This window comes from Elaeis guineensis, chromosome 11 (genome assembly GCF_000442705.2).
Source record: "Elaeis guineensis isolate ETL-2024a chromosome 11, EG11, whole genome shotgun sequence".
Taxonomy (NCBI): Eukaryota; Viridiplantae; Streptophyta; class Magnoliopsida; order Arecales; family Arecaceae; genus Elaeis; species Elaeis guineensis.
This window is the reverse complement of record NC_026003.2, coordinates 121001505-121018575: the sequence shown is the minus strand read 5'-3', so window position 1 is coordinate 121018575 and position 17071 is coordinate 121001505. Positions and strand designations below refer to the sequence as shown.

Here is a 17071-nt window from a genome sequence, read left to right as displayed (position 1 = left end):
AAGCAGCCATTTTTTTCTATGCATGTCATGTGGACTCTTCTATCTCAAAGTATTGAATGCACATATTCTATACTAATAAATAAAATTAAAAATAATTTATATCCATTAAATGATGTTATTAAGATTTTCATTATGAACATCAAAGATATGAATAAACATATTATTTATAATTTTTTTATAAAAATATTAAAAAAAATTTATATCCATTAACTGATGTTATTAAAATCTTCATAAACATTAAGGATATGAATGGACATATTATTAATTTTTTTTGCAAATATAATCAATTATAAGAATATGATCTACAAATCCGCACGCAACGAGTGGGCTTAAAACTAGTCAATTAAAAGAACAAACAGAAATTATTATTGAATTATACACATTTATTTTACCTCTTCATCCAGCTTATCATCAGTATCAATATAATTGCACAGGGCAAACCAAGCTGTATAAAGAGAGTGGAAGAAAATGTTTTTCAACATCAGAACCTGAAACAGTTTGTTTCACATATATAAACAGGAAGAATGCTTATTTACTAGAAGTTGGATACCTGTAGGATGTGGTGCCAAGGCTTTGAATATGTAAGGGCAACGTTGTCCCGAGAATCAGAAAAAGCAACATCTCTTCGAGTAGCAGCTACTTGATTCAGGCCTAGATCCCTCCATTTGCAAACCATGCATGTGAAAACCCATACTCGCAGAATTAGTCAGAAGAAAGCCAACCATAATGACCTAAACTGCCTGACCTGGTTCTGTTCCATACACAAGTGCTGCATATGTGAGATAGGAAACAGGAAAGAAGAGAGAAGCGACTGCATATGTGAGATAGGAAACATCAAATAAAGAGAATGATTGGATTACATAAAGGAAAGAGTACATATTTGATATTCCTTTTGAATTAGATAAATAATACAATCATGTTGCTTTTGCTGGCAACAATTTTTACAAGCCTAACAAAATTACTTGTTGTGATTGCTGTCGGATGAGGGGATAGCTTGGTGAAGCCTTGGGGAAGCCGAGAAACCCAACCCTGGCTGGCACAGACGCCTGGATGGATCCTTTGTTATTTTGTTTCCATCTCACAATCTCCTTCCTTGCTTCGCAAACCTCCTGGCCACTCCAAAAATAATTGCCTTGGTCAATAGGCCATGGTCGAGAGTACATGCTAGGGTCACAGCACCCCCAATTACAAGGAACTTGGGTATGTTCCCTGCCCAATGCTTCTGTTTCTCTGCTTCTACTATTTCCGAGGATGAACTGGTGCCCACTTCTAATGATCTTAGATCATCAGCATTGAGGTTGCTGTTGATTTGTGCCATAACAGCACACCGCGATAGTGGCTCATCAGACCTCCTGGTGATCTCATAGGCACGCAGGCCAGGTTCAATCCTTTTAACGCAACTCCACATCCCCTGCCGGACACCCAGTTTTGCTATCTCCCATGGGATGCCCATGTCCTCGTGATGGAACAGTAGCACCTCACAGGCAGTCAACTGGCCATCCCCTCTCCTTGACTCAACTGTTAACAGGTAATAGAGTAAATACGCTAGTTGTTCGAACAGCTCTATGGAATTTTAAAAGGCATTTGCCGATTCATATATTTATGGAAGATGGTAGAAGAAAAACAACAGTACAAGAATGGACTTCAAACCTGCACGAATGCACCAGCTGGAATAGTATAGGTCAACACGCCTGGGTTTCTTGCATCTAGGTACAGAGTGGCATGGCACTCCCTGAAACATTAGATGTCAGAGATTTCTGAAGATGACAAACAATAGAATGGTCAAAAAGTATATAGGACATGTGAAAACAAAGTGAATCTGTTGTTGCAAGTAGCCAATTCAATGCCAGGCACGCTCAGTTCATGTTTGCAATAGACAACACATTGCATTATTTTGTTATTTTCATTTACACACAAAGAATTTATGAAGTTCTTTGATTTTTATCCCTTCTAGTAAATTAGGCGACAAAATGATGGTGATAGTCTCAAGCAGGATTATGTGAACAAAATCCAATGCAAATGAAGATTCAATCCTCAGCAGCAACTCTACACAACAAAACATTAGAGGGAAGAGAGAGAGCATATGGTTGGACAAGCATCAAGGATATACCAGCCAGATAATGGTAGAACTTGAATGAAATCATTCTCTAAACTTTGATGGTCAGACAAGAAGTGAGCCCTAGAAACATATTTGACAGAAATTAAAGAATTTTAAGCAGCATAATATATGTAAATACCTGTCTCGAATCTATAATATTTTCAGTGAGTCAAAAATACAGCTAAATTAAAGGAGTGCAACTCATACAGCAGGAAGCAACTTCTACATCATATCGAGTATACCGGTTAAAAATGGATAAGAAGAAGGGGCAGAAAATCTAAACATGACTATGGAGGATCAAGAGATAATTCTATAGCATTCGAGAAAGGAAGAAGTCCAGAAGGCATGGGGATTTTAGTCCATTGAAGCAAGCCTTTAAATTCTTAAAGCCAAAGAGGGGATCAGGGTGATAAAAGAGATATGCAATAGCAGATTGAGAAGGTTGGTTGGCGGTATACTTAAGCATAGGATAATGCTTCAATCATAATAACAATGATCTGGTGGATGCTAAAAATAAAATTTTCTTCCAACCAGGTTAAATTCTCTCTATAGTCTATATTAATAATGCAGTAAGCACAGGGAAGCCAAACAGAATACAGTGACTGAAATTCTTAGATGTTCAAGGTTGGATCAACCCACTGTGAGTGAAACAATAAAATAAACCATGGAAGTTCACATATTTACACTTGTAGTAACTTGATAGGACTTGCCAAACTAAAAGCAGTTGCTTTAGTCCACTCAGCTCAGAATGGAAAACACCAGTTTCAATAGAACAATTTTTAGGGGCGAGCAAATAATTCAATGGTTGCACTGTGAAGGACATAAGTCTTTCATTTTAAAAGAGAAAAAAGAAGAGAAAAGATGCTTTCTCAGATATACATGCAGGAAGTTTTCACAACACTTTCTTGTATTCCTTCTTTTAGTATTAACATAATTTCCCAGTTTTTTGGAAAAGAATCCTTCCTGTTATCTATAAAACTAACTTCTCAAGTATGATTAAGTGGAACCATTTCTTAAACAGGACTTTTGGAGCAGTTAATATTTCCATTTAAACTGACTCAATTTTAGCTACATATTGACCAGCTGTACCAAAATTAGGAAACTCAACAACTCCTAAATGTGCCTCAAGAAAATTTTGCATGTTATCCATCTAAAAGCAGCATGAACACGATGCCATTATGAACTACTAAATTATACAGCAGTAATTTTAATTGCTGAGTATAGATATGCAATTAAGTGATTTTCTTCTGAGTTTAGATGACATTCATCTTTTGCATGCTTCTTTAAGCAACACAAGCTATACATACTCTATTTAATCTAACTGCCACTAGAATTACGTTATGTTCAAGCACCATTACATCATTATCATCAGATAACCACTTTTTCTTCGTTTCAATTAATAAACTACCAACTTGGCAAGAGATTGAATCTCACAATATCTCCTGCAAGGAACACAATATTTTTTTCCTTATCCTTAACTCGCAAGTGGAATCTCATATAAATAAGGTCAGTTTGATGAGCTAAAATATGATTTGTTAAGCTTGGAACTTGTATAAACAAATCTTTGACATAATGTTAACCCCTATATGTCAGGTGCTATCACCTATATTTGAACTGTAGATGGAAACTAGAACCTACATTACCAGTTACACAATTCAGGTTTGTGTAAACAGAGTGCTATCTTCCAATAACTTTCCAAAATTACAATGAGTTTAAATGACAAAAGCAGCAACCAAGTTCGTTTTACAGGCAAAAAACATTAGATAAAGGTCCAGACTACAACACAATATCAATAACTGATAATATATATAAGTAAAACACGCTGTGTTGTCCATTAATGATTTTCTACAATCTTCATTTAGCTGGAAGGAACAGAAATGAACCTATATATTAGGATTATGATTAGAATTACGAACACCGATCAGTAAAAAAAAGGTAACCACACGTTACACATTTCTCATTAAGTTCAATGAAAAAAGAAAGGGAAAAAATATGTGCCATACAAACTTACAAGAAATATAATATTTCTTAATAAAACACTATGCTCCTACATATCCCTCTACCCGTATACCCTATGGTTCATCGCATGTTCCAAGAGGTGAATTCCATAAGAAAGACAAAGGCTCTGAATATTTTAATCAGAAAAAGATAAAAGCATACGAACATGATGAATTTGTAGAAACAACTAAAGGCTAAAGCAGATGCACTTTTACTATCCATTTCCCTCCTTACCTTTGTCACACAGTAATATGTTCTTCCAGAATCCCATATCCGACGACCAATAGTGTACTCTCTATCACTGCAGAAGAAGGGGAACTGCAGAGCAGGAGAGAAAATAAGGGGAAAAAAAAAATACATAAGCAAACACAATAAACAGCCTCATTCTTAGCATCCAAATAAGTCTCATGAAATAGCTCACACCTTTCGAATCCAGTGAACTAACATCGTCCCTGTTGTCGGACATTCCTTTAGTGTTTCATGGTAGAGGAGCATGTCATCCCACCCATTCTTGATCCGGAACTCATCATCCCAAAAGAAATCCCTCACAATCTCTGGTGTTGCATCCTCAAATACGGTTCTACTGCGATATTGCGGAGGACCCGTCTAGCATGAATTGAACCAATGTTTGCATACCAAAGTCATCATACTAGACAAAAAAACATAGAATATATGCCGAACTTCTAGCATAGAAAATCTTTAAAGCAGAACCAGACAATTCCACTTTTCCAATTGAAAATGCTCTTAATGAGAAACCTGCTTAGGTGAGCGGCATACCTTAGGATCTCTCCGCCATGCTTGATAGCTCATGTTCGGCAAAGACCGGTCCATCATTTGGTGCCACATCGGCCCCCCATCGGTCACCTCGACGAGCTGGATGAGGTGCTCTAAATCCTCCTCCGTCACCGCCACTTCCTCACTTTTGCCATCCGGAGGCCTGCAAAATCCACAACCATCAAACACCCAATCGCAAACCATAATTCCATAAGCTCGGACAGATCAAAACCCTCGATTAACCGACTTACCTCACCGCAACCATGCTCGCCTCCTCTCCAGAACTCTTGTCGGAAATCGAAGAACTGATGCTACTTGGTAGCTGAGCCTTAAAGAATCGACGCTCGATGTCTCCGAGAGGTGCACACGGCGACCACCCAGAGTGACATTCTGCCCCCCAACCAGACCCGCCGCCCACCTCGGCCTCCACGCCCACCCCACAAAAAGCCCTACAAGAACCGCGATCCAGAGAGGGGCGGCGAACAAGGCGAGCTCGGCGACGACGTTTCCGACGGTGGGCTTCCTCAAGATCTCAATCAGCGCGTCCAGAATCAACGCCATCTATCTATAATATATCTACCTATTACCTATCGGGGATGGATAATTCCAAGAAAACAAACGGCTGGAAGAACCCAAATGAAATCCTCGGTCGGGCTGGAATCCACGGCGGTAGAGCTTCGGAGAGATTCAAGGGTTAAATCGGCCGCTTTTGTATCCGGAGAGAAAAATACCATGAGCCATTACACCCAGAAAGAACAAAATCACAAGAAGAAGAACGTGGAGGAGAGAGACGGAGGAACGGAGAAAGAGAGAGGAAGATGGAAGACGAAGAGGAGTGGCTGAATCTAAGAGAGGTGGAGCGTTCGGATAAGGATTTTGACGAGATGGGCGGGGAGGCCTTTGATTGGATTTCCGCAGGGACACCTTATCCTTCTACATTTGGGGAAGGAACGTAGAGGATAAGTAAGAGGAAGACAAACCCTGCAGACAGGATAAACAGTAAGGAACTTAGAAATTACAACGTCAGAGCAACAGCAAGACTTCTATTTAGGACGTTGGCAGATGAAAATCTCTCAATCTCTAGGATGCGAAAGATTAAAACAAAAAAAAGGAAAGGTAATGTCCTTCCGGTTCTTGGCTTGGAAGAGGGGAATGGAAGAGGAGGGGAGCGGACAGATTTATACGGCACGGAGTGGGCTTCGGGGGGCTCGGATTATTTGGACCGCGTCCTCGTTCGTCCCGTTCGCTGACTCGGGAAGAAGCGGGCGGCGACCGGCCCGTGCGCCTACACCATCCTTTTTCGCATGAAGCTGTAGTTAACGTACGTATCAAAATGGACGGTGGGGATAGGTGGAGCGGGATTTGTTTGGTCTGTATTACGCACACGCATCGACTGACGGTGCGAGAGACTAAGATACGACGAACCAGTAAACTCGACGAAGTCCAAATCGGATCACGAGATATGGCCTCCTTTTTTCTTGGCTAGATTAGATCAATCAGCTCAGCCGTGGATCAGCCCACTTTTTGAAAGATCTATCCACACCATTTTTTTAAAATGTATTGTTGAGCTGGTGGATATGATCCAATCAATATTTTCTCCATCGAAAAAAAAAATACTCAAAATAGACTTTGATTGCAACGATAGTGTGCAACGTGAAGCTGAGGAATGATTTAAATTTTCATGGACTGCTTAGAGCAAGGAAAATATGGATAGAATGGAATGAAAGGGAAGGACTTCAGGGATGCTGTGCATTGGGAATTGTCATTTCGATAGAACTAGAATCTTTGGAATAGATTTTTTTATTTCTTTGAACGTTGGAGGTTCCCATGTAATCTTGCAAACCTTATCTATTGTCCCTACGAAGTGATTGCCATGCTTTTTTTTTATTGATTTACGCATGGATTTCTTTCACAAAGAATCATAAGATATTTTAATGACAAAAGAAACCTAACATGTTAGCATAAGAAATAAATAACATTTCTTTAAATGAGAATGAGACCGGTGATGTGAACGCCTATAACGAGTCCCTCAATGAAAATGAGGATCACATGTTATAGCGTATCCATCAAATAAAAGGAGCCGTGCCAAAATAAAATCGATCAAATTTGGACTCAAATTCAATCAGATAAAAATTTTATAATATGAGTCACATATTAATAATTCTAACTGTTAAATATGATTTATTATTTTAAAATAATTTATATATAAAAAATTATATATATATTAAATAATTAAAAATTAAAAATATAAATAAAATTAAATTAGATGTATTTTTTGATCATTTGATACATAAGTAAGAGATCTTTAAATCATATGATTTTTGATATAAAATAGTTTTAAGATAGCATATTACATCCAATGATTTGAATCATCAATATAAGATCCCCATTATTCGATTTTGACTTGATTGGACTAAACCTAAATTCGATCGATCTTATTAAAGTCCATTCCTTAACAAAGACTCAAAATGTTTAGCAAAAGGTTGAGAACATTGCTTCCTTTTACTTGAATGGAGGGATTTTTTTTTTTTTTTTTTAAGGAAGGGAAGGAGATGAGCCTATTCATAATCATGTATTTGCATCTTAAAATATGTATAGATAGACATTCCTCTGCTAAGTTGATGCGGTCAGTATTCGACATGTTTATCAAAAAACAAATACTGCTGCAGATTGGATGGCGGCATATGTTGCAGACCACTTAATGACTGAGTTTGGAGACCGGATGAGGACTATCCATTGATCCTACAAGATTTTGTGTATCTTGATCTTTTGAGTTGCTCTTACATCAAATTAATATGACTGTCCGTTTGTAACCAAAAAATGTGTAGATAAAAATTTAGTTAATTTTGATGCTCCTAGATAGTTTATGACAATATTTTAAAATTATACTGACATATATACCTACTTGTATAACATCTACTAAATAAATGACTTTTAGTTCATAGATAATCCAAATACTAAAAGGATAAAATCAGAAGTGCAAATCTTCAACTAGAATTACTTATGATTGACTTTGCATCATTAACTACAATGAGAATGCATATGATTCAACCTTGGATGGACAACTGTTTGAAACAAAAATTTTAGATACTGCTGTACAGGGTCGTATTGAATTTTCCTTGGAACAATAATACTTCTCGTATACCAATCAGTACATGGGTGACGGATGTCCAATCACATCTAATTCATTATCCAATTCGGAATGATGGGACGCCTCATAGTTCCACTAGCATTTAAATCACACAAAGGCTTGCAATGATGCTTTAAAGTTATTTTGAAATTTAGCTCAAATTATTTATTAAAAATGTATTGTACCAAAATTTTATATTATATAAATTTTATCTGTAAATATTTTTTTTTTTCGGTAAAGAATATCCCATGCTTGTTGAAGAACCGAGAGAAACGCCCTGCGCAAACCAGTGCTTTTCTGCTTTTCCAAAAATATTGTATTATGAAAGAAGAGGCATAGCAAACAGTCACACTCTAGTCTTGTACATCCTCACTCATATTAAAAAATAAAAAAATAAATTATATAATTAATTTTCAAATTATATTAAATTTTTAAAATAATTTTTAAACTACAAAAACTTAAATTTTAGCTTCAAATTTTTTGAATCGTTTTAATATAGTCTTCGTCCATTTCCAACATCTTTTTCGCATCGAAAATCCATGTGGTAGTCACCGGTACTCATGTGGCAATCACCGATACTAACTTGAAATAAAAAAATATTATAATATTTTTACTATCCGCTCTTCCTCTCTCCCTCACGACCTCCCTTTTCTCTCGCGACTATGCCGCCGCCCTTCTCCACTGCAGCCTCTCGGCCACCCCCCACCTGATGCTCATGTAGCCCCATGCTCCCTTGCCGTCCCTCTCCACCATAGCCCCCCAGCCCTCACACCCCCTGCCATCCCTCTCCACTGTAGCCTGTCTCCCCCCTGTTATCCCTCTCGCCGTAGCCTCTCAACCCCTCACGCCCCCCCCTGCCGTCCCTCTCACCGTAGCCCCCCCTCCGCCCCCCGTCCCTCTTCACCGTAGCCCCTCAGCCCCTGCCCCTGCCGTCCCTCTCCACCGTAGCCCCCCAACCCTCGCACCCCCTATCGTCCCTCTTCGCATAGTCCCTCAACCCCGCGCCCTTGCCATACTCTTCATTGTAGCCCCCCAGCCCCCATGCCTCCCTGTCGTCCCTCTCCGCCATAGCCACTCAACCCACGCACCCTCCTCCCCATCAGGCACTCGTGCCCCACCCCCTCCCCACATGCTCATGCTGCATCCCCTTTTCTCTTTCTCCGTCAAAAAATCGAGATCTGATTAGCGATGATTGTTGGATTTTTTCCAGAACCTTTTACCGTGCCCGTTCAATTTCTCACCACAGCTGTCACTGGAAGCTCGAGGTAAATCTCGGATCCTCTTCTTCCCTTTTTCTCTTGCCTGTGAGTACGGCCGCCAACCGTCGACTTCATCAAAAAATTGAGATCAGGATCTCCCTTATTTTTTTTTTAATGTTTAGCCCTTTTCTTTTGGTGTTTTATGGTATCGGAGGTCACCACCGGCGTCGGTTTGAATTTTTCAAGCTGCACTGTCACAGTCTTAGCTACTGCCGACCATCGATTAATAGGTCGGAATGGATTCCGTCTCCATTTAAGAATCGATCAGAAGAAAGGAGAAGACCCTTTTCATTTTTTTTTGATGCTTTACGATTCGTATAGGATGTCAGTCGAATTTAATTGTCTATATCAATTTGATTATTTACGTGAGCATTGATTCAATAAAAAAAATTAAATTATAAAAAAATTATCGAAAACCGATCAAAGATAACATTGAGACTTTCGGACAGATTAAAGATCAAAAATTATAATTTTATAATTTAAAATTTATTTATAAATATGATATAATTTAAGTTTAAAAATATAATTTATTCAAAAATCTTACGTATCCTCATGCGTTTAAATCATCGGCACAGATGCCACATGTAGTCCGTACCCATCAACTCATTCTGCATTTTCTGTGAAAGTGCCAATGATTGATCCACATTTCTATGGACCTTTATCCATCCTTGGTGAGATATGCCTCTGGTCTCCTCCAATCAACTACGTTCCTCCTTATCTTATCCGATACAACTCGGATTTGATGCCCACTAAAATTATACTTACCAGCTCCACGGACTAATTGCTGGATGACACATCACGTTCCGAATTGATGGTTGAGCGAACCTCCAGATAGATACAGTACAAACGATTATAATTCGGCACGATCTAATATGAGACGAAACTGCTCGAAGTGGCAGATAAAAAATACCACGGCTTGGACGAAGATTATGCTGTCGAATCATGATAGATTATCACTCCCCTCTCTATATAAATCGAGTTAAAGAATCTTATTTTTGCTCATTGTTTGTGTTCTTAAATCTTCTATGTTTCATCAAGATTTTAGATGATTTGAACATCGAAAACTCCGTCGGATACACTTAGACAATCTATGATTGCTTTTCTTTATTTGTTGATTATTGAACTCATATTGTCCGGTCTAGTTTGAGCTGAACCAACCAATCTTCATTCATAGATGGATCCAACTCCATCAGGTTAAATTTTGAACGATAACAGTGTCTGTTATTATTCTACCCCCCAAAAAAAAAACAGTGTCTGTTATTATACGTCCTCCAACACATCCGCCATACACGTGGACATGTCTTGGCAATCCCATGATGCCATCGCAATCCCGTCTCAGACCTTTCTGAATTGAAATGGTCCATATTAGCTCACCGCGGCTTACTTGACCAACTAAAACAGGCTATGCCAACGGTTATCCAGCGGCATTCACGTCCGCTGCCACGCAAAAACGCATCCCGTACTCGTGACAACGCGAACGCGTTGGCATTCAGGATTCAAATTTCGAAGGGTACGGATCAATGGTCCAAGTCCGCGGTCCTGGTCGTGGGTGGGCGGGACTCGGCCCTTCGCGGTCTCCTCTCGTGGGTGGACTACCCCATTCCCACCATTTTGTCTCTAGGTTAGGTGATGGTACTGTCCGATTATAACTATGCCTAAACCCAGACGCCAGAACACACTCTCAAACTTCTTTCAGGAACTAGCTCCTCTGAAAAAAACCTCACAAACACTCGCAAATTATCTAGCAAGGAAACTGTGAGACGCCACCGCTGGGTTTTGCAAATGGTAAACTGTTTTTGGTGATAGGGTAGTGTTGGAGAGCTTGGTGGCTGAAGTGGCAGTCAGACAAAATAATGGCAGTGGAATTAATAAGGATCCATGTGTCAATTATCCCTGAAAGATAAGCTATCTTCACAAGGCCTATTGGATCGCATTTTGTTTATCTGATAATATGGCGATTCCCTGATAACATGGCGAGCATACGGCAATATGATTAGACCACAGAGACTTACAGTCTGAATGATATTATACGGCTTCTTTGGCAGCTCCATAAACTTTGATTACGATCCGACCATTTGGATGGGATTGGTAGCTCAGTGACATTTACATCGTTGGACAACCATCAGCCCCACTCGATCTCCGCTTCAACCCTCCGTGAAATCCATCGAAGCTCTAGAGGATCTCTGGCATGCGGAGCATCCCGACCTGATAGCTAACGGTATTAGCAGACTTTTGTCTCTAGCGCCAATTTGTTGCTATTCTTTTTTGACTGGAGCGGCGTGACGTGAGCATTGATGGCTAAACTAAAACTCTATGTGATTATTTATTTGTTAGCTATTCTACGGATTTTAACCTACTAAATAGAAATCAAAGAATAATAATAAAAAAAAATCTATGCAGCTTTAGTAAAGAATACAAAAAAGTATTGGAACAAATAAAAAAAAAAAAAAACATAAAATATCAAAGGATTCAGGCTAAGATGTATTGGGTCGAGATAGGCCATGACCAAATAGGCTGCTCAATCCATAAATTTAGTAGAAAATCTAACCTAATCTTGCTGTATGATCCAAACAATTCCTAAATAAATATTAGGTGCTTCGAAACCTCTATGGTCTTCTCAGCTCTCTCTACAACTTGGTCCAGCCCAATCTCGTTCCTTCCATTCATGCAAAGGTACCAAAATTATTTTTAAATATTTTGATAAAAATATTTTTAAATTCATAAAAAAATGAAACACTACACAACACCACGGTTCCAGCTTAGGGCATCAGCATCCGCTGCCACACAAACACGCATCCCGTACTCGTGACAAGACGAACGCGTCGCCCTTCAGCATTCAAACCAAAGGGTACGGATCACGGTCCTCGTCACAGGTCCTGGTCGTGGGTGGGTCGGACTCGGCCCTTGGCGGTCTCCGCTCGTGGCTGGATCGGCCCATCCGCACTAATTCGTCTCTACGTTAGGTGATGGTACTGTCCTACGATAACTATGCTTAAACTCAGATGTCATGCAAGTCATTATTTCCTACTGCTACAATATAGCGTTTCGAGTATCTGGATCGTGGTCTCATCTACTCTATGCAAGTCATTAGCTAACAAGTGAAAGACCGATTCCATTAGTTTGTTGTTACATTGTCTAACAGAGAAAATTCCAGCGAGAATTCAATGCTAGATTTGCTCAATATATATATATATATATATGCTTGACGGTGATGGTTGTGTTTTTTCTATTGTTTGTTGTTGTTGGCTTTTTTTTTTCCCTCTTTAGTAGTAGGTTATTGCTATTATTCTTGTACCTTTGCTTCTTCTCTCTAACAGTGGCACAAGCTGGCAACAAACCTTTGAGAAGAGCCCTTCCAATCTCTCAGAATTTGACACAGCTTTCAGTGAAAATGAGATTAATGAGGCTATCTTTTGGCTTGCCAAACACCAGGCTCCTGGTACCGATGGCTTACCCATCTCCCTTTATCAGCATCTTGGAACATTTTCAAACCAGATTTTCTGAGACTCTTCCAAAACCTCTATAATGCGTCGGTAGATCTCACGAGGTTGAATTACACCATCATCACCCTAACACCAAGAAAGCCGGACTGTGCTAAAGTTAGATTTGAATTACACCTTCATCACCCTTACACCAAGAAAACCAGACTGCTCTAGAACTTCAGACAACAAGCCTTACCAATAAAGTCATGAACATTTTGTCCAAAGTTCACTTAAACAGAATATAGGCACGTTGATTGTTTTGTTTCCAGCTCCTAGTCAGCATAAAAAATAGAGTTATACGTGATGACTCTGTTAGTGCCACTAAAACTCTTTTTATTTGCAAGCGTTTGAAGCAACAAGGTATCATATACAAGCTCGATCTTAAAAAAAAAAAAAAAAATCATTTGATAGGGTTAAATGGAATTTCCTCAACAATCTACTCAAAGCTACAGGCTTTGGGGTTAAATGGCGTTCTTGTGTATCTCTGTCTGCAAACTAGCAAACAATTCCTACTTATCAATGGCGAGAACAGAAACCAATTCATACAATAGAGGCCTTAAGCATTAGATCCTCTCTCCCCATTGTTATTCATCCTCTTTGCCATTGTACTGGACTCCAACAGGCTGCTTCCCAAAACCTGACCTCTGGAATTGGCCCCAGCCACATCAGTGGATACTAACAGTGCCTTCGGTATGCTGATGACACCAATTTTTTGACAAGCTAAGCTACTAATGCTCTTCATCTCCCTATGTTGAAAGTGCGTCCTATATTCTTTTGAAACAATGTGATCTTATAAGAAATAATGATTGGCTTCAAAACTAACTTTGAAAAGAGCAAACTCATTGGCATCGATATAGTTGATCTCTTTACTTGCCTCATTTCTTGGATGCAGAACCTCTAAGCTCCCTATTAGTTACTTGTGAATTCCCCTTCATCATTCTAGCTCAAGGAAAAATAACTGGACATTCTAGATGGACAAGATTGACAAAAAGCTTGCCATGTGGAAAAATGATAACTCTATCGAGGGCATTTAACACTTCTTAGCGCAATCTTGAGCTCCATTCCAAATTACTGGATGTGAGACGTTGCTCTTCTCAAATGGGTCATTTGCAATATTGACATGCTCCAAAGAGCTTTCTTACCGGAGGGCCAAGATCAATGTCTGGGATGTCGTCGTCCAGCTGCACATATGCCGCCCTAAAATTTTTGATACCCTGGGCATCATCAGCCTCAACATTTTCTCTTTTTTCTTGAGGAGTCATCAACCTCAACATTTTCAACCAGACCTTGGTGGAACAGGTTCTGTCTAGAAGTAAAAAATCCTTCGAGGAAATTGATTGCAAAGTTACTATAACAGGATACACAAGGCTCATCTTTGATCGTGCCTTCTCCATTGCTTTTCCAATTTGAAATAGCATTCTGAAAATTCATTCACTTTTTCTGGAATATTGATGTGTGGACCTATGATGATCCTATCAGTAGAAAATTCCCCAATCTACACACACTAGCACCGCAACCTGGAAGCTCTACCGAGAACTTTTTCAATGCTGGCTTGCAAATTTTAGAGTAACTCTCCCTAGCAACTTACCTGTTGGGATAATCGGATCTGCCATCCCCAATTTCGTGTCGGTAATGGATGTCAGACCGAATGATCCAACTAATCATCAAAATTAGACCGTCATGGGAGTTACCAGTTTGACTATAGCATCTATAAGATTCATCACCTCAATAATCTATCGGCATCATAGAACATAAAGGATGGCCGACTGCCTGTCAGTTAGCTGACTGCCTATCGGTAACTCCCGATCACCTTCTCAGATGATAACTAATCCAAATGATCCGATATACTGTACTATCGATGACTCTTCGGTGTAAAACATGAGAAGCCGATGACCAGTTAGTATTAGGGGTGCAAATAAGTAGGGTCGGATCGGATCATGAGTGATCTCGATTCGATCCGATTTCTTGATCGGGTCTAAATATTGGATCCAAACCCAGCCCAACAGAAGATCGGATTGAGTTGGATCGAATTCATGATCAAATTTTTTGACACAATAGATCATTCAGATCGGGTCGAGTTCATGTATAATCCAGTCTCGATCCATAAAATACGGATCCGATTTGGGTCCGGATTTAGGCCGATTCGGATCTGAGTTATTAATAACAAAACTGATAAGTAGAAGATTTATAAATAAACCTTATTTGCACTATAAATTTTGATCTTGATATATGAGATTATTAGAGCCCCCATGTCCCACACTCTTCACCTATAAATCCAAAAAGTCTAATTACATTTATCTCACCATTGCTCCTGACTTGGTTAATCCAAATTCAAAATATTTTAACAAAATTTTAAAAAATAAGAATCTAAAAATCAATAGAATACCTTTTCAAGAATAGATATTAAAGCAGGCTCGATTAAAATTAACATTCATGTAATATAGGAACAAAGAGAGATAAGGGATGGGTTCGGGTCGAATCGGATTGGATCGGATCATTTATCTTAAAATTCAAATCAACTCAAAAGTCTCTATGGATCAGGTCGGATCGGATCAAAATTCAGTAAATCTAGATCCGATCCAGAAATCCTTCAAAATAGTTTGGATCGGATCGGGTCGGGTCATGGGTCAACCCGACCCATTTGTAGCCTTAGTCGGTATATCAAAATCGCTGACCAACAACTGCATACCATGATCGTTAGTGGGCACAAACTGCCAACTAACTTCATAATTATGGTCCGATAATATGGATTAACTACTCTTTAGTATCATAATAAGCGGGATCCCACTTGCTCAACCACGACTCACGAATCGTCTATAAATGGGAGGTAAGGGAATAGCGATGGTAAGAACAATCTTTGGGCCAAAAATCTATCAAGTTCTATTTACAATTGCTTGTTCATTACTCCCCGTTGATTTAAATATCGGAGGGTCCTCGCTAGACAAATTCCGACCAGTAAATTTATTTTGCAGGTAATTCTTCATCGAAATCAGACATTCACGGGGATTGATCGCAATATTACGTAATATTTTAAGCGGTGTACAACTCATTGATAGAGCTGATGGTATAAATTGAGTTGCACTACCAAACAAGTCTCGCTATCAAGAACGGCTACAAATCTGCAAAGAGAGGAGCCAAAGGGATGGAGTGCAAGCAAGAGTCTTCCCAAAAATGAATGTTAATGCCAATTGCCAGCGTAAAAGACATGCAGTACTTCTAGAAGGCACCAAGATATCTCATAATGTCTTTCCAAGCAGGTGAAAAAAATGCTATGATGATCGAATTGTTTCTGCATTTGGCCTATCATCTTATCCTTAAATTTTTTTTTTTCTTTTTTTTCTTGATGATAACGGAGGTCAGAAAAACAAGGCGACCCAAGTTTTATTGAACAGAAGTCAAGGGGTATTTAGTTTGCAATTGAAATCGGAATCGAAATCAAAATGAAAATGAATTGAAATCGAAATCGAAATCGTCAAATCATCCAAAGTGTTTGGTTAGTGATCAGAATCGAAATCGGAGTGTCTTGTTTAACTAGCTTACCTTTCACAACAATATCTTAACCACCAATAATCTTGCAAAGCACTATTAGGGCAAAGCAAACCAGACCATTGTCCTTTATGTATGGTGCCTGTGAGGAAACCGTTGACCACTTACCATTACAATGCCCTTACTTTTTGTTTGTTAGAAATCTACTCACTAGTCTCTCCAATCCTACATTACCTACTAGTCTAAGTTTATTTTGGTGTGCTCGGAGATCTTAATCTCACATCCCATATCCCTTGCAAGAGACTCTTAATTAGCAGCTCTTATGTTTTCGTGCCTTTGAAAATAATGCAATTAGCGCATAGCCGACTTTGTTGCTGAATCCATGACAACATATTCTTATGCTTTTCAGAGATTGGACTGCGGTCACCTCCATTAAAACGCAACTATATTCACTGTTGTCTTCTCTGGTTTTTGTAGTATCTCCTTCAACTGCCTTCGACCCTGGGTAGACTCTTCATGCCACAAACTATTATATATCAATCAACCTTTACTCTGATATAATATGTCAGGACTTCCTAAACTTTTTCATTGACAGAAAAAGCGTTAATTTTAGATACTTCGTAACATGATCAGAAGGAAATTCATTATGGAATTCTATTGAACAACTTATTTATACGCACAAAGCTATAGCTATGGCCATATAAAAGAGTGGAACATAGTCTAATTTTACATGCTTAAGGGATATAGATTATTCTGATTATTATGGATGATTAAGAGGTCTTAAAGTAGTTAACTAGTAAATCTTTTGACTTCTAGATCATAACAATTTTAGATCTCATGCTTT

General features: G+C 38.9%; 1 non-coding gene across 1 annotated transcript; it reads right to left on the bottom strand.

Moving 5' to 3' along the window:
* Nucleotides 1-839: 839 nt before the first annotated feature.
* LOC105054408 (uncharacterized) lies at nt 840-6026 on the bottom strand. The gene is made up of 6 exons (XR_012135413.1): nt 5122-6026; nt 4874-5033; nt 4520-4702; nt 4331-4414; nt 1651-1732; nt 840-1518 (listed from the first exon to the last, which is right to left on the bottom strand). It is a non-coding gene; the product is annotated as an uncharacterized protein (transcript).
* Nucleotides 6027-17071: the final 11045 nt, after the last annotated feature.